This window comes from Equus przewalskii, chromosome 17, assembly GCF_037783145.1.
Source record: "Equus przewalskii isolate Varuska chromosome 17, EquPr2, whole genome shotgun sequence".
Classification (NCBI taxonomy): Eukaryota; Metazoa; Chordata; class Mammalia; order Perissodactyla; family Equidae; genus Equus; species Equus przewalskii.
The window spans coordinates 71,943,150-71,960,836 of record NC_091847.1 but is presented as its reverse complement, the minus strand read 5'-3'; the positions used below and the strand labels follow the sequence as shown (position 1 = coordinate 71,960,836).

Genomic DNA, 17,687 nt, shown 5'->3' with positions numbered 1-17,687 from the left:
GCTTGGTTAACATCTGTTTTCTATTTTGTTCTTCATTCAACTCACCAATTTTCTATACAGTTGAATTAAATGTGAAGGATGGGTTTCTCACTAGCTGTGAATATTATCAAGTTGATGATTCCACTTTTCTCTGCACCTTGGTCTGTATACCGTTGGGTTCATGTTTACTAAACTCCTTTATAGGAATATATTGGGACACTCCCATCACAGGGCTGCTGTTTGGCAACTTATCTTCCTATTAGGAAATTGTAAGTCAGAGGTCTGTACTGTCTGAGTAGTAACCCTTTCCAAAGGTTCAAAGGGAATAATTTTCTTTTATCTACTTTTATTCCGTTTCCTTAAACAAGATTTCTCAAACTCGGCGCTATTGAAATTTTGAACAGGATAATTCTTTGTTGTGGGGGGCTGTTCTGTGCATTGTAGGATGCTTAGTACCTTCGCCAGCCTCTATCCACTAGGCACCAGTAGCAACCAGTGCCCCTTCTAAGTACTGACAATCAAAAATGTCTCCAGACATCGCAGATATCCCCCAGAGGTTATAGTCACCCCTGTCAAGAACCTCTGGCCTACAGAATAGTATTCACATCTCAGTGGTGACCCTATGATAAAGTAGACCTTTATTTATTGCTGAGATGTAGCTGGGATGCCAAGCTAGTACTGTTCATTTATCTCTTCAACATAGTTCCTGTTAAGTAATTCAGAAGGCACATGTAGAGAGCAGTTGATTGAACACATACTCTGATTTAACCAAGCTGGTGCCTCCTAGAAGCAGGTTTTGGTAGATGCTTATAGTTTTGAAAAGGTTGGGTCCTGCTGTTGGTGAGTCATCAGCACTTTAAAGGTAAGAAAGAGAGGCATATGAGTAATTTCACATGTAGAATTGTTCATCCCAGGGGCTTAGCACTGCTTCTGAGAGTGCTGTGCTTGCTCAGAGCCCAAGCGCAGCTGGGGATAACCAGGGTTTATTTACAAGGCTCTCAGTAGGCAGGAACTTTCAAAAAATAACCTGGTGGCTTGCCAACAGAAGGAGGCTTGAATTTAATTGGCCCAAAGTAACTGTAATTATTTGAGGAGAGAGATTTTAATTGCAATAAAGGATGTTGTGAATTTGGAATGAGAGAGAAGTAGAATGCTGTGTTATTGGTGGTCAAGGGATGTCGTGGCCAAGATAAAGAGAGAGGCCACTGGATTCTTTTAGAAGGAAGAGTAGTATATGTTAAAATAGAAAAAGTACCCCAAGAATCTTCTTTCTTTCTTAAAATCGCTATTAAAGTCAAATTCTTGTGGTAGGAATTTAGAAGAGCATCTGATTATCCTAAGACATATATAAAGCATGAAAACTTGAGGCATGTTTGACCTGAAAATATGCAAGCTAAATAAGCAATGAGAATGTTCCCTCAACAGCATAGAACTTAAATATTAGCACCTGGCTGTGTGGATGCTCTGGGAGGTGAAACTAGGATTTAAATATTAGCACCTGGTTGTGTGGATGCTATGGGAGGTGAAACTAGGATTTCTTGCCATCATGCGCATATTTAGAGGCCCCCAGTTGCCCTCTATAGGTGGTGTCCTGTGAACTAGTAAAAGCTATGGAAAAATCTTTTGTGCATAGCTTATTAGAAGATGAAAAACCTTTAATGATTGCATATATGAAAATAGGTCTATTTATAAAAGCACAATGTAAAAAATAATTTCATAATTTGCAGGAAATCCATATAAAATATTTATTCATATAGCTAAAAGTAAAGTTTAAGATTTAAATTCTTAAAGGAGTAGCAAATAATATTCCAACAAAGAAATTGTGGACGTGTAGATTTTTTTTCTCTGCCTGAATCAGATATTTTTAGTTCCAGAGAGTATTTGTTACAGGCATTCAAAAAATTCCCTGAAGTCACTCTTAAATTCTTAACTCTTACCCTGTTACCCCAGCCTCAGGGACCCATCTGGAAAAGGTTGCGAGTCCTTCTCTCCTAAGTTCCTTATAAAGCGTGAGTATCTCTGTCATGACTAGAAACATCGTGGGACCTGTCCTATAAGATGAGAAATCCTTTCTTCATTAATTTATAGTGGTTGTTAGTAAAACGAACAAACCATTTAATCAAGTGATTGCTCTGAGCCCAATCTGTATATTTTCCAAGAAGAGTTAAGCCTAAATTTTAAAATCCAAGCAGACCATTAGATGCCATATTATTTTGTGTCCACTCACGTTTGTAGAGGAGTGCACTTTGATTATCATCTTAAAAATAGCAATTCTAGTTCCTTTATTTACCAACTGGAGATAAATGTGTAAATAAAACTTTCATAGTCTTCTAGAGACAGTTACTCATAGATAGCTATAAGTACTTTTTTTTTAAAGAAAGGCTAACTTTTTATTCATTCCTTTCTTACAAGTTAAAATTCATTTTTATTAAACTAGTGGAAAAGACCGGGGTTTTTTTGGTTTGAGTTTAAACATGAATGAATTCATATTTTACTTCACTTATTAAGGATGAGCACAGTAAGGAGTTTAAAAGTGGTAAAAGTATAAGATTCGTTTTAGAAAATGTGCTTGCTACTAGACAAAGAATTGAACAGCATGTACACTGCTCCAGCTGGGCGTGGAAGAACAGCTGGAAATGCCCATGGAGCTATTTTTAATGAAGGAGAAACAAGTTTCCTGTTCTCTTTGAGGGTTCAGCAACCAGCTCCTTGGAGAATAACTGCTTTGATGAGCCTTGAAAATATCCAATCAGAGACAGGAGTGAAGAGTGTTGGAAATGATGTACTAAGACTTAGCAAAGCATATCTGCAGGCACCATACCTCAAGCTGCCCCAAAAGTTGATCTATGTTACTAAAAGGATTTTGCCAGTTACAAATCAAAACCCTTGATATTCTGCTTCTTGCAATTTATCATCAGGAAGTCATCATGAATATTCATAAAGATTCAAACACACAAATGTTCAGAAGGGGACAGCCTGAAAGTTCAAAAATAGGGGGGAAAGTTAAATTGTTGAGACATTATTGCACTGACTTATTGGAATGCTGTGTGGCCACTAAAATGACATTGCAAAAGAATATTTAATATATGCAAAAGTATTCACTACACTTTATACACAAGAAGAAAAGTTATAAAATAATACATACATCATGATTTATGTGCGTTTATGGGCTGTCACATGACCAGGGAAGCACATACTAAAATATTAACTGATTGTCTCTGATTGTCGCCATTATTAACTAGGGACCACATTATTCTGGTGGGTGTATTTTAAAGATTAGTTTACAGTTCTTTCATTTTTTAAATTCACGCATTAAAACAAATTTATTGAATACCTTCTCTGGGCCAGATAGTGTTCTAGAGTCAGGCATCATGTTAAATAATGCATGCCTTCCTGAGTATATCTTATTTAAAAATTATATTTTAAAAGTCAGTGGGAAAAAAAAGTTGTCAAAAATTAAAAGTTCATTTTAAAGGAAAATTAAGCTTCTCAGAGTGACCAGTGGTGTTTAGAAGAGTAAGCTTGCAGGCCTGTCTTTGGACAGAGAAGCAATAAGAGCCCCTTAACTTCCAACTCTTTCTCCTTTCTTCCTTCTGACGATGGTTTTAGGCCCCCCGCTGGGGAAAATGAACACAAGGGTGGAAATAACACAGTGCTAGAGGTGGGATTATCTCAGAGTTACGGAGGAGGAGGTTAAGTCTCTGTTCTTAATGGTTGGGTCTTTTATTAAAAATAAAACGCCTTCAGAGTAGCTTAGGTTGTGGCAACCTGACCTCATTATTGTAGCAGAGAAAGCACAACAGGACAACTTCTTTACTGCAGTCGAGGAAGGAAAGTACAATGCAGACAGAATTATCAGCATGTAGAAAGGATGAAAAGAAGAGTTCCTGTCTATTCAGCAGAGTAAAGAGAAGATGGCTGTGAAAGCAATGCAGGACAGGCGTACAGCGCCCCACCGCCAAAGTTCTCTGCCTTCCTATCGCCTAAGAGGAAGAGCAGAGAAGAAAAAGGAAAAGAAAAAAAATCCAAGTTAACAGTTCAAGCTGTGTGACTATTTGTGGAATTATCAGAACCTTTGATAATTCTTTTGGCATTTCAATAAGATGCACCATTAATATTTAATTTTAATAATTTTGAGTTAGTCTTTCCCATCCAGTGCTCTCCCTGAGCATGAACTCGGAAACTTTTTTTAAAGCTGTTTCAGCAAATAAATGCTGAAATTAAGCTATATTTAAAATGTTTTGCTTGGGCATAAAACTTCCTTTTTATACCTCTTTTATGGCATAGCTAGGAATGTGTATGAACTATTTACAAGTTGATGGCTTACTTTAATATTTTAGGACCAGGTGAAATCTCAGTCTGTGCTTTAGTATGTTTGGGCGTTTATCAGGATCGTGTCACTTTTCAGGCATATGCTTAAAAATTGATCATCATAAATAAATGCAAAGCATCCCCTTGAGAACAGCATTCATTATAGGGCAGACTTGAAAACTGGAATAGGCAACTGGAAGCCACAGGAGTTAGTTTGCAGTTCAGCACTGACTGTGTTTATCACCTGTTCAGGCAACTTCAGAATAATTCGGTATTTAAGAAAATTCTGAAAAAACACCTTTCTGTTGTGATGACATACAGAGAAATCTCCCAACATTTTTCTGCAATTATGTGCATTGCCATTTTTATTAGTTACTAAGTAAAATTCCAAGGCATATACTGAGTAAACAAAAAGAAATCCTGCAAGTTGTGACTTTGTTTAAGATATTTTTTCTTGATTTTAATCTTTGATCACTGATCCTCTAATTTAAAAAAAAATCGAAAACTGAAAGCACACTTCTATTACAGTTACTTTTATTTTTGGCACTAGATTTTGTAAATGTCATTCTTCTCTAACTTTCAGCAATCTAATTTATGAACGTGGTACTTAGAAGTGAAATTAGTGCTTTGTTTCCTCGACACTAGATTAAAGAATCCATGATGCAGTGTGGATCCTCAAAGTGAGAAAACAGGGTCCAGATCTGACAACTGTGCAACTGTATAGCAAACAAAGCTAGTTTAGTCTCAACCGTGTTGAGCCAATGGCATCAGTGCCTATTTTTTAAATGGAACTCTGAATTTTTATCAGCTGCTTTTCTGTTGCACACTGACATGTTCAAAGTTCTAAATTTTTAAAAATTAAAACAGAACTGCATTTAAGTTAGATTTTTCCATAGTTTTGTAGAGAGTGCATATAAAGTATTTTTTTTAATATGACTTTTTTTGAATAAAGCCTTGTTAAAACCAGGGCAGTCATTCGGATAGATAATTGGGAACCATCAGGAAACAACGTTGCAAGAGTATAGGTTTCTGTTAAGCTGCTCTTCTGAGTGACATGGAGTTACACAACATTGTAAGGTTTTCTTTCATTGATAGGGATGAGGTAGTGGGGTCAGTCCACCAGTGATACAAAAACTTAATTTTAGTGACTGGTTTCGCCTGCCCTCTTAAACCCTTCCTTGAGGGTATCAGCAGGCCGTGAGACTGGGCACTGAGAATTGTGAGCACCTTCGTGATATACTTTATTACATTAAGTACCCCCGCCTCTTGCACCGTCTGTTCAAAGAGCTAATTAACAGCTAGAAAGAAAAGACAAACAACAGATGGGGAAGGAGGCATAGATACTCCCAAACTGGTGAGAGAACCTCTGAATACCATGAGTGAAATGGCCCTAGTTGCATCCCGGTGGCCCAAATTCACAAACTGTAGTGTGTTTTATATGACGGACACTGTTTGCTGAAGATGCTTCATTCTTGTTCTCAGCTGAACATGACTAACTTTTAGAATTGCTGTGTTTGTGAAACTAAAAGGGAGATAAAATGGTTTAGGACCTGACTTTACAACTAATTAAATTCCTGAGTTATCCGTGGGCTCTCAGGGGTTGTGATGGCAAATTATATTTTGTGTTGTGGCAGGTAGGAAGCAGGGGGCACGTGCTCCCCAAGAGACTAGTAGTTATTTGCTTACATGCCTTGGAGGCTGGAAAGGATTTTGCTTTTGTTTTTGTTTGTTTGTTTGTCTTTGAGGAAGATTAATCCTGAGCTAACATCTGTGCCCATCTTCCTCTACTTTATATGTGCAACATCTGCCACAGCACAGCTTGATAAGCAGTGTGTAGGTCCACACCCAGGATGCGAACTGGCGAACCCCAGGCCACCAAAGCAGAGCGCGCAAACTTGACCACTATGCCACCAGGCCAGCCCCTTTGCCTTTATTTTTTGATAGTGGAGGGGGAAGGTGTGGAATGGGAGAATGAAATTGGAAGGAATAGGAATTAAGTCCTGCAGAGAGTGTCCTTTTCTCTCAAGAATTCTGGCTGCTCTGGAGGGAAAGGATAGATATTTCCTGTTCACAAAAGACGAGGGACAAGAAAACAGGAGTCAGGCTAGGGCGGGTGGATGGCCTACCACCTCGTAGAAATTGAACCCAGGAGGCCTGGATTTACCAAAATGCCAGCCTGTGAGCTGGCTCCCAGTAACCTCTCCCATTAAGGAGAGGCATAGTTATCAGGGCTAGAGTGTGCAGCGAAGGTGGGTCCACAGTGGAAAGACCAATAGGAGGAACTATTTGTTGAACTGACTCAAAAAAAATCAGGCTTTGGAGCATCGTAGTTTCATTACATTAAAGAGAATAGAACTCTATGATTTTTGTATTTGTTTTATCTTTTATAAATCTAAAACCTCATTTCTCTTGTATTTTCATAATTCTGTACCAATAAGATAATTATGGCATAACAATCATCTTACATAAATGAAAACATGATTTAATGAAATGAGATTTTACGAGCTTTGAGAGAAACAATTCTTTGAGTTGTCTTATTTAGCTTAAATTAAATTAGTGTGTTCTTGCTTTCAGTAGTAAATGATCTGTGCTTTATGGTGTATTTCATTTTCTTCTGTAGTGAGGTTTATTTCTGAAGAGCGGTGAGATGGAGGAGGAGAGAGGGGTGTGCTCCTTAGGCTGTAGGTGATCTGAGATTTAAGTCCCGTAGGCGTCTGCTGGGGTCAGGGTCCCTGCAGTTCTGCTATGGAATCTAAATAGGGAAGGAGGCCAGACAGAAGAGATGGTGCACTGTGAGTTCCCCCTGAAGTGTGCTGAGTGAATGTGGCCCTTGGAGGCAGACCTCCTCTCTTAGAGTGGGGGAGAGAAAAAGGGTAGTGTTGGTATCTGGAAACTCCTGTTGGTTCCTGGGAGAAAAATAAGCAAGTGCAGGCCAGAGGGCTTCAGCTCACATGAAAAGTTCTTGGCTATTACCATGATCCTCTGGATAAAGTAGACCCTTGAAGAGGGGAGGGGAGCCCGGGATTCTTGAGTGTCAGAGCCTGGGAAGAGTTCATTGGAAATCCAGTGGGATTGGTTTTCTGATCTTGGGACAGGATAGTCTGTCTGCCTTAACTCTACACAAGTTCCTTTGGAAGGAGAGGAAGGTACCCTGGGAATTCTGTCAATGTTCCCATGAAAAGAGTCAACTGTGGACAAACATTGAAGGGAGGAGACTGTTACAGGCATTTCCAAAGGCCTTTTGAGGGCTTGCGTTTGGATTGGAGCTGATGGGTAGTGTCAAAGTATTTATTTAAAACAAGATTCTTATACATGTGTTAAAGTTTTTCTAATCTCTTTAGGTAATGATGGAACAGGTAAGATGCTAAAGCTTCTTCAAGGAGCATTTGAGGAGCAGGGCATTTATAGGCACTTTAATAACATAATGTTAGAATAAGATTGCTAGGTTAGATACAAAATTGGTTAATGTCCTAAAGGACAAAAACTATAACCTCTGGAGGTATCTTTTCTCCTACACAGAAATAATTTGTCTCTCTGCTGGAAACAAATCTACAAGTAAAGATGTAACTTCATAGAGACTGAGCCCTTAATTAACATTATACTGAAAAATCAGTGCTTGGGTGGGCCTGTTAAAACAATTCTTCGGTATGATTTTGAAAGGACATGGAATTATCCTGTTTGCCTTATTTATAAGATTTGGATCATTTTTCTTAACAGTAGGGAATCTGTTGAGTACCTCTTGATGTTTACCCCTCTTACTCTTTTTCCTAAACTCATGCAGGATAACGGTTGATTAACACAGACCTTTTGCTTTCGTCTTCCTCTCCTCTGCCCCTTCACACACCCCAGCGTCGCCACCACGCACACATGTAGTGCAGGGATCCGAAGAGAAAAAGAGAGTGAAAAAGAATCAAGTGACTCTTCCACTGGTAGAATACACCAATATGTTGAGCTCACTGCTGATATAGAAGGGTGAACTTGACCTTTGAGTTACTCTGCAAAATTCAGGAGGCAAGTAGGTGCGGTCTAGGCTAATTCCTTTACTGTGAATATCAAGGGACTAGCCAGTGTTTTGTTGTACAGAAATTTCCTTGCAATGATTATTGCCAGATCCAAGAAGACTTACAGTACTCATACTCACATCCCTAGCAGATATGGTAAGGGGATACAAGGCATACTTTGCTGGCATCAGCACCCAAGGTGTACGCTTCGTATCTGAGGTTGGTGCTTCTGGAATGTGCTGGTGGCGGCAGCCTGTTTGTGTTCTCTCAGAGATTTTCTCAGAGGCCCTTTTCAGCTCTCTCTCTTTTCTATCCAAGACATAAACATTCCTTCCCTCTTTTGGCTCACCACTCACACAAAAGAATGAAACCAAATTCAGATCTCAGAAACTATGGCACCAAAGAGAATAATTTCTTTATTAAGATGAATTTCCAATTCTGTTTAACTCAGATATAGTAATTTTATATTTTTATTTTGCTTGTGAAAAATCGAATTTAAGAATTCTGAGCATTAGTTAAACCATTTAAACCCAAAGCTGCTGTGGAACCTCCAAAATACTAAGGGAACACTGCTGATTTTCTCCGCCTTTGGGACGGCTTCTACAGTGATTCTCGGCCGCTCCTTCGCTTAGTTAAAATCCTTGTCCCTCCAGAATCAGATGTGGCTTCTTCCAGCCTTGGATCAGCCCTTGTGTTTTCCAGAACCAGGAGGCCTTATCCCTAAAGATGATGACTTATTTCTTATAAGTTAATCTTAATACTCTCCCTTCTCTGGAACGCCTGTGGCAAGACGCGAAGAACCATACTGTTTTGTTATTTCAAAAACATATTGTCTGACTTTTTCTGAACTGATTTAGGTATTTACATACTATCATACTTTACTGGTATCTACCTTCTTCATAGTACTGGTCCATCAATCTTATCAAAATTTAATTTGATATTAGTCTTCTCTACCTTCTTATGATGGAAGAACAAAGGGTCACCTCATGATGAGTTATACCACTACCTGGTAATAGTAAGCTGACATTGCAGTTTAGAAAGACACATTTATCCAAGGGCATTTTCCACTTATAAGACCCTGTTCTGTGAAAGGTCAGGTTTGTCTGTTTATTTGTTTGTTTTGCTGGTTGGTTGGTTTTTTAAATGTAGCAAGGAACATGTTATTCAAATTGTTTTTATAAAGGGAAAATCCATCCAAAATATAAGATACCAGCAATGTTTTTGGTAGTTCTGCAGACAGACCAGCAAATGTGTTATCACTCTGTAGTTGATTCCATTAATGCTTTCTTGTTCATTTATCAGATCTAAGTTAAACTCAGTGAACATTTATTGAATGCCTACTACATGGTATAGGGAATTTGCAGTTTAATGGACATGAAGGAATGTACTCACCAATAATAATACTATCCAGACTGGTATTATTGCTTTAATAAAGATATAGTAGTCATGGTCATGAAAACATTGACTCCTTAAATTTTGACTGGATACAATGCAGAATATAGCTAAAGAGACCTTGGGAATGATCTGGCTTCAACATCTCACTTTTAAATAGAAATTGATCTTATTCTTTATTATATTTGTTATTTATTATATTTTATTTGTTATTTATTATGTTTATATTATTTATTACGTTTGTTGTAGAAAGCTTAGAATATGGAGAAAAATGGAAACAAGAAATCAAACACCCAAAATCCCACTACCCAAAACAATCATTATTAACCTTTTGGTATATTTCCTTCCAGTCTCTTTCTCACATATTTTATTTTTTACAATATGAGATAATACTAAATAATGCAATTTTGTGCATTGATTTTTTTCCCCATAAAACATTATGACAATCCTTTCTCAGTGCTATTAAAAACTCTTGGTAAACATTTTTTAATCTAAATAATGCTCAGTTATCGGATCACCCATGACTTAGCCATTCTTCTACTATTTAGGTTCTTTACTCTGTTTCACTATTGAATGGCTTTGTGCTTAAAACTTTCTCAGGAGAGGGTCTCTGAAGTAGGTTTATGGGTCAAAGTATATAAACATTAAGCCTCTTACAAGATGGTTTTGAACACCATGCCTTTCACATCTTGTGTTTGGCTTTATCTTCACAGCAGGTTTCATTAGCCTTCCTTACACATACTACAGGGTCTTCTGCCTTTTAATTGGCAAGGAAATCACCAGGAACTGAATACATACTGGAGGGAGGAGATAAGCAGAGTAATCGAAATCAGCTCCCAGGAAGAAATGGAAGCTTAGTCTAGCTGGGCTTCTAGTAGCACCCTCCTTAATTTGTGCTATCTCCTTTTAAAGTTGCCTAGACCTTGACTTACACAAGTGTAGAAACTTAATGCTTCCTTACTTATGGAATTGGGGGGGGGGGGGGCATAAATTAGATTAGATTCATATGTTTCTAGAAACCACTGAGTTTCTGGTAATTGTTAATAACAATTTCAAGCAACACAGCTTTTTCTAATAGCTGTGAAGGGGCGTGAGCAGAATCATGAGAAACAGATAGTCCCTGCTGTTGCTAATGTGCCATCATGAGGAAGATAGTTTATTTTGGGCTAGGCCCAAAGGCCTGGGGTCCACTGAAGTCCACTGTGGCCTGGAACATCGTATCAGTTCTGAGACTGCAAGACCTGCGTGATCCTCACTCTCTAACCTGGGCCCCTGGAATCCTCTGAATCAAGAGTATTGAGCCAGGCTGGGTGGTCTGAAACCTCTGCAGGCCCAGCGCCCCCTTCTGGACTCAGCCAGAGCCGGGTCGCAGCACAGTTGACTCAGGAGTGGCCATGACGTTGCCATTCTCAAGAACAGGCTAGTGGAATGTGAAACAATTTCTGACAGAGGTGCCAGCTTTCCAGGGGCCTTGGCCTGCTCCCACCCCTTCACAGACTCGAAGACTCATAAATGTGCTCTCAGTCCTCACTGCTAAAAGATAAATAAATTCATTTTTAAGCCTTCCCTCAGAGCACCTCCTTTACATGGTCCCTGCAGATATTTTCTGATGGGTTTTCTAGCTCCTCCTCTCCCTCCTAAGTTGTGGAAACTAGCTGTGTAGTCAGAGTCTAACCAGAACCAAGAAGAGAGAGGGTTACCTCAGAGACCCACTGGCTGAACTTTTCTGTTTTTACAGCCTGAGCCATACTGGCTTTCTGCTTTCTTAAATAGCACATTTAAAGACTGGTTTACGTCAGCTCGAGGTCTCTTAGGATCCCTGAATTTTTTCCTGCCATGTTTTCAAATAGCCAGTCATAATCTATACTATTTATAAAGTTTGGGTTTCCAACTCAAGTGTAATATTTATGAGTTTCCTCACAATTTTGGATGATAAGATTACTGTTTTGTTAACCCAGTGGCCAGTTGGCTTACCACTGAGTTCATATTTATTCTTGGTGTTGTTATCACAGATTCACTTTGTAGAGAAAGAGGCTTAAACTTAGCCTCCTTATTATTTTGTTTCTTTTAAATCCAAGACATTGCAATGCTCTTTGTGTGAGTCCCCCAGTGCTGTGGAAATGCGCTCCAGGTTCAGAAAATGTCCTATGAATTGCTGTAATCTCAAATACAGTAATTTTCTCAGGCCCAGAAAAATTATAGAGCATCTCAGTCACCCCCAAGTTGAACAAGAGTGTTCATGTTTCGCAAATAAGATGGTTGAAAAGTCTGCTTGCTCCCTCCTATTTTCTTTCTCTGTGTTCCTACTGCCGACACCCATTGTCAATGGGGGTTGGAAGTAGCTTTAATCCCAAACCTTCTATTTTTTTCACCCAAAGAGAGTCTTGGCAAATACGATGTGGTAGGAGGAGACCGTGGGGGAAGAAGTGGGGTCATGCAGTGCTAGACTCTATATACAACTTCATAAATGATTGATCAACTGAGGAAAGAAGCAATTCTGGGATTTTGGCAATGACAAGAAATAATATTGAGTAGTCCAGATAAAGGTTTTGTATAAAGCAGGCATTTCAATAGCTTGTTTAGGCAGACGACCAAGTCAATCCTTGGAATGAGTGCCAATTTTTTATTGTGCCAGTAGAAGCCTATGGCAGCATACTGGCTGTGGACATTGGATTTATGAGTGTAATTCAATGTGAAAACTAGCATGTGAATGCATGGATGGTGTAAATGTTGATGATAAGCATGAGGATATACTAATTGGAAGCAGTCTTAAAAGAGAGGAGGTTATAACTGGTTTGCTTTACATTATACATATCAAACTGTATCCTTTGATTTATAAGTTTTTACAAGTTTTATGTGCAGAACTCATTGCTTTCATCATGCCGCTTCTTTGGCATGTATTCTTAGCTATAACTGTGTTTCAAAAGAGCCATTCCATTTCTGATTTTGACAAGGTAGATTGAGGTTGATCTCTGTAGAGCCATGTTATTTTCCAGTAATATTGCAGACCACAGGCTGAATCATGAGTTTGTACAACGAGTCATGGTATACGCTCTCTGTGTCTCTCTGGCCCCCATTCCCCCCCCCCCCGAGACATTTATGCAGAATTGCCTATCTGAGTGGTGCTGCATATCTGCCTCATCCCTTGGACTTGATATGTTTAGGACCAAGTTTTAAATTGGAAAGGAAAGTTAAGTCTAAATGTAAGTGCCGGTTTTGAATGACTTGCAAATTGCTTTGCCCCCCACTTTTTCACATTGTCTTCTTAACTAACAAAGAAGCATCACTACAGGGTGAGGAATACTTAGAGGAGTAGAATCCAGTTAACGTCTCCTGTGAGTGCTGTGGAGGGAAGATGAGTGCTTCCCCCTCCTTAGGAAACGAGGAGCAAATTCTCAAAGGTTAAAGGAAGCCATTGAAGTTAGAGACATAAAAAGACCCACATACTTTTAAAAAAACAAAAACAAAAAACAACTCTCCATGTGTCCTACCCTCATCTCTACTGCTTTTTGTGAAATATCAGGGAAAAGTTTCAGCTTATCAGTCGATTGAAAGGCATTGCTGCGTGGGGTAAATAACATGGGTTTTGAGTTAGACCTGGATTCAATTCCCTGATCTGTCCTTTATGGGCTGTGTGAACCCGAGCAAGTCACTTAATGGTTTACTGGAGGACTGATCAAGGTGATCCATGTAAGGCCTTATGTACAGTGCTTGGCTCATAGTAAGTGCTTAATAACTTTGGCTGTCAGTGAGAATCTTCATCGTCATCATTTATCACTACCACCACCTCATTACCTATCATGGCAATCATTGCCACCACCGCCACCACCATCATCTCCCTCTCCTGGCTTTCCTCCTACCTCTCTGTCCACACCTCAGCCCCCTGTGCAGACTCTCTTCCTCTTCCAAACCCTTAAATGCTGGGGTTCCTGAGGCTTATGTCCTATGCCATTTTCCCTTTTCTCATCACACACTCTCCCTGGGCAGTCTTATCCACAGTGGGGGCTTCGTGTAGCAGACATTGCTGATGATTCGCAAAGCCATTACTCTAGCCCAGATCTCTCTCCTAAGCTTCAAACATTATATTCATCTGTCCGCTGGTCATCTCCCCTTGTATGTCCCAGCAGCACTTCAACCCAAAACTCAACACATCTTTCCCTCCCCTGATCTTGCTTCTTTTCTTTGTTTCTTGTCTTAAAGAAGTCATCACCATTCACCCTGTTACCAAAACTAGAACACTGGGTGTCATCTCCGACTCTACCCTTTTCCCTTCCTCCACTGTTCAATCAATGAATCGTGTCCGTTACACCTTAGATTTCATGTGGATAGAGACCATGGTAGAGCTGCAATCTCCCTGCCTAGCACAGGGCTCAATAAATAATTATTGAATGAATGAAGTAATAAAGATGTGAATGAAATTCTTGAATACACCCACTTCCTTCCATCTCCATTGCCTCTTCTCCAGTTCAGGCCACCATCAGTCCTTACCAACTTAATAATTCACAATTTTGAAATCCTATAGTTGAAATATGCTCATTGATCTCCCTCACTGATATCTTCTAGGGTTGCAATCCCCACCCTCAGCACCACTGTGGTTCATTTTCCATACCGGAACCAGAGTGATTTTTATAAAACCCAAGAATTTGATCATGATCATGCCTCGTCCCTGGTTAAAGCACTTCAGTGACTGAATAATTATCCTCATTTGATGGTCCTGGTGTACATCTGTTGTCCCAGCACAATTGTCACCCTCAAAAATGTCCTAATTGGACATTTCCAGCCTCATTGCTCCTCATTCCTTCCTCACCCCTACATGCTGCTCTAATATTATTGAACTTAAAGTTTCTCAAATTTATTGTACTCACTGCTCTCACACGCTCTTCCTTCTACCTGGAAATTCCCTTCTCTCTTTTTCTGGCCAACTCCTACCATCCAGGTCTCAGGCTAGACCTTCTGTTACAGAGGAGTCTTCTCTGACCCCAAGTTGATGAAAGGTAGCTTTTTGTGTTCCCACAGCATCTTGCACGTCTCCATCCCAGCTCTTACCTCACTGTTTTCATTGCCTGTTAACTTCTGTGGGTTCCCCACTAGCCTGTAAGCTCTCTCAGGTCAGTGACTGCCTCGGCTTGCTGCACAGTTGAGTACTGGTGCTAACCCAGGGTCCTGTGCAGAGATGACACTCAGCAAATGTTTGGACAATGATTGAAGTAAAACATTTCATGATATTAGAATGATCGAAGTACATGTGTGGAAAAATCTTACTACACAATAAATCTTCTGGCAACATTCCCAGTTTGTGGCTATAAACAGTATATTGTCTTCTTGCCTCTGTCCGTCGTGTTTGTGATCATGGTGGAAATGATTCTCTGTTCCTTTGATGAAAAGTTCATTCTAGGACAGGGTTTGGAGTTGGTACACACTGTCAATTCCAGGAAGTCTTGCAGGTGATAATGTTGCAAAACAAAGCAAAGAACAGATGTTTTCTAGCCTTTTCAAGCACTTTAGGCTCCTTTTATTTCAGCTATGTAAGGCAGATTGGTTTTAAAGTTATTTGCTTTGAAGTTAAAATTAAATTTACTGTCATCATTCTAGCACATCCTAGTTTGTTTAAGTTCTAAGTTCTATTCTCACACTAACAAAAACAAACATAAAATGTCTCATACATCCAATATAATTATTTATATTGCATTATTTGCAAACTTGAAGTTGTGTGGTATTAGATAGTAAATTTTACTTTGTTATTTCGTCTGCCAACGAATCTGAATATTATAGTATTTTGTTCCACGTGCATTGACTAGAAAGGAATTCTGGACCTTTCTAGGGGTCTGTCGACACCATTCTATTAAGTGAAAAGGAAGGTTGATAGCTTTTTTCCAAAGAGAAATAGCTTAGTGTTTTTGTAATTACACAAACAATATACATTCACTGTAAAAAAAAAAATCAGGAAAGATAAAGAAGAAAATAAAAATTATCTATAATCCCACTTTTAGGTTACTGTGTTAAACATTTTAGGGTATGTATTTCTAGGCTTTTTTTCTGCATATATTGTCATGTCAATACAGATTTTTTTTTTTTGCCATGAAAATGGTATCATTACACACATATGGCTTTAAAATGTATTTTCCACTTGACAAGTTTGGGACCTTCAGGGAGAAAAATGGACAAAGTAGATTTTTAGGGAGTTTTGCTTTCTGGGGTATTGAGTAGCGTAATTTCCCCTTCGCCACCCCCATTAAGAAAACTTCTATCATAATCTGTATTACTCTGAATCAGAGTTCATTTGAGGGAAGCAGAAACCATGCTAGCCATTTTAAGGAGAAAAAGATTTGATTTTTAAAAATAGACAGTTACAAGATTGTTGGAGGTCTCGAAGAGGGGACTTGAGCTGGACCTCCAGAAATAAGGCTGAACTGATGAGCTGGACTGCCAGGGCAGCTGCCCCTTCCCCCATCATGAAGACAGAGAATCAGAAAGCACCTCCAAATGGCTGCTCCGTAGACACCTCACCCTGGTTAACAGGCAGGGACAGACTTGTCACTGCCACTATTGTTGGCCCTAGAATCATGCAGCATCTGCTTGACCCACAGTGCCAAAAAATGGACGTCTTGCTTCCCTACCTCACTAAGCTAGTAGGCTATACACAGGAAACTAAAAGACAGACAAACAAACAAAGTCTCCACTACTGTTCTCGCTATCGGAAATCACAGAGATCTCCTCAGCCTCACTTCTGTCTTCAAAATTTCAAGTTAGTGCATCTACTTAGCAGAACCTAAATCACATCTGGAATCCTAGCTCAAGAGAGTATAGGAAATGCAATTTTTAGCTGTCCAGCCTCTGCAGTATAGGGTAGCCCAAACCCATCAGTCAGGAGGCTGGAGTAGACATTGAATGCCGCCATATTCACCACACATCAAGGCTTTGGGTATTGGGTTTTCATTCCTTTTCGATACATCACTGTATAAGGAAGAACGTAAAGGATCACTTCTCTGAAGGGGTGATATATACCACTACAATTTATTTAACCCATCCCAATAGCTAGTTATTTACTCTTTTTCTATTTTATAGGCAGTGTATTGATTAGTGCTCTTATCAGAGTCACTAGGAGCCTCCATGTTGCTAAACCCAGTGGTCAATTGTCAGGCCTCATTTTACTTGACCTATCAGGGCATTTGATATGGCTACCTGTTCCTTCATTGAAACTCTTTCTTCACTTGTTTTCCAAAACCTCATGCTCTCCTTCATTTCCTTCTAGCTCACCTGCTCAGTCTAACTTTCCTTGCTGGTTCCTCCTCATCGCTCCAACTCTCAATGTTGGGTGCCCCAGGATTCAGTCCTGGGAACCAGTTTCCTCTCTGTTTACTTTACTTCCTTGCTCATCTCATTTAACCTTTTGGCTTTAAATACCCTGAACTCCACACCCATGTAACCAACAGCTGCCCGGTTAACATGCACTTTTGGATGCTTTATAAACATCTAAAACTTAACATTTCCAAAACTGAACTTCTGCTCTTCCCCACTACGTATAATCCACTCACAGACTTCTCCATTTCAAGTCACGGAACGTCCATCCTTCCATTTGCTTAGGACAAAAACCTGGGAATCATTCTTTGTTTCTCTCTCTCTCTTACACTGATGTTCAATCCATCAGCAAATTCTGTTGATTCTACCTCCAAAAATATCCACAATCCAACTACTTCTCTCCATCCCCACTGCTCCCTGCTGGTCCACGCCACTGTACTTTCTCTCTTAGACTAAAGCCCCAGCTCCTCAATGGTCTCTGTGCCCTCCCTAGAGTCCTGAAAGTTAAAACATGTCACCCCTCTTCTCAAAACACTCCAGTGAAATTCCACCTCACTCAAGATAAAAGTAAAATCCTTACAACAACCCACAAGACTCTGTATGACACCATCACCCGTACTGCCACTATCTCTCTGATTTCCTTTCCTGTCATTCTTGTCCTTACTCACTTTGCTCCAGTCTCCTTCATATTCTTAAGCACACCTG

At 39.6% G+C, this 17,687-nt stretch overlaps 1 protein-coding gene across 17 annotated transcripts in view; it reads left to right on the top strand.

Moving 5' to 3' along the window:
- ANKRD44 (ankyrin repeat domain 44) overlaps positions 1–17,687 on the top strand; it is a 348,643-nt gene that overhangs the window by 269,042 nt on the left and 61,914 nt on the right. The window lies entirely within an intron of this gene.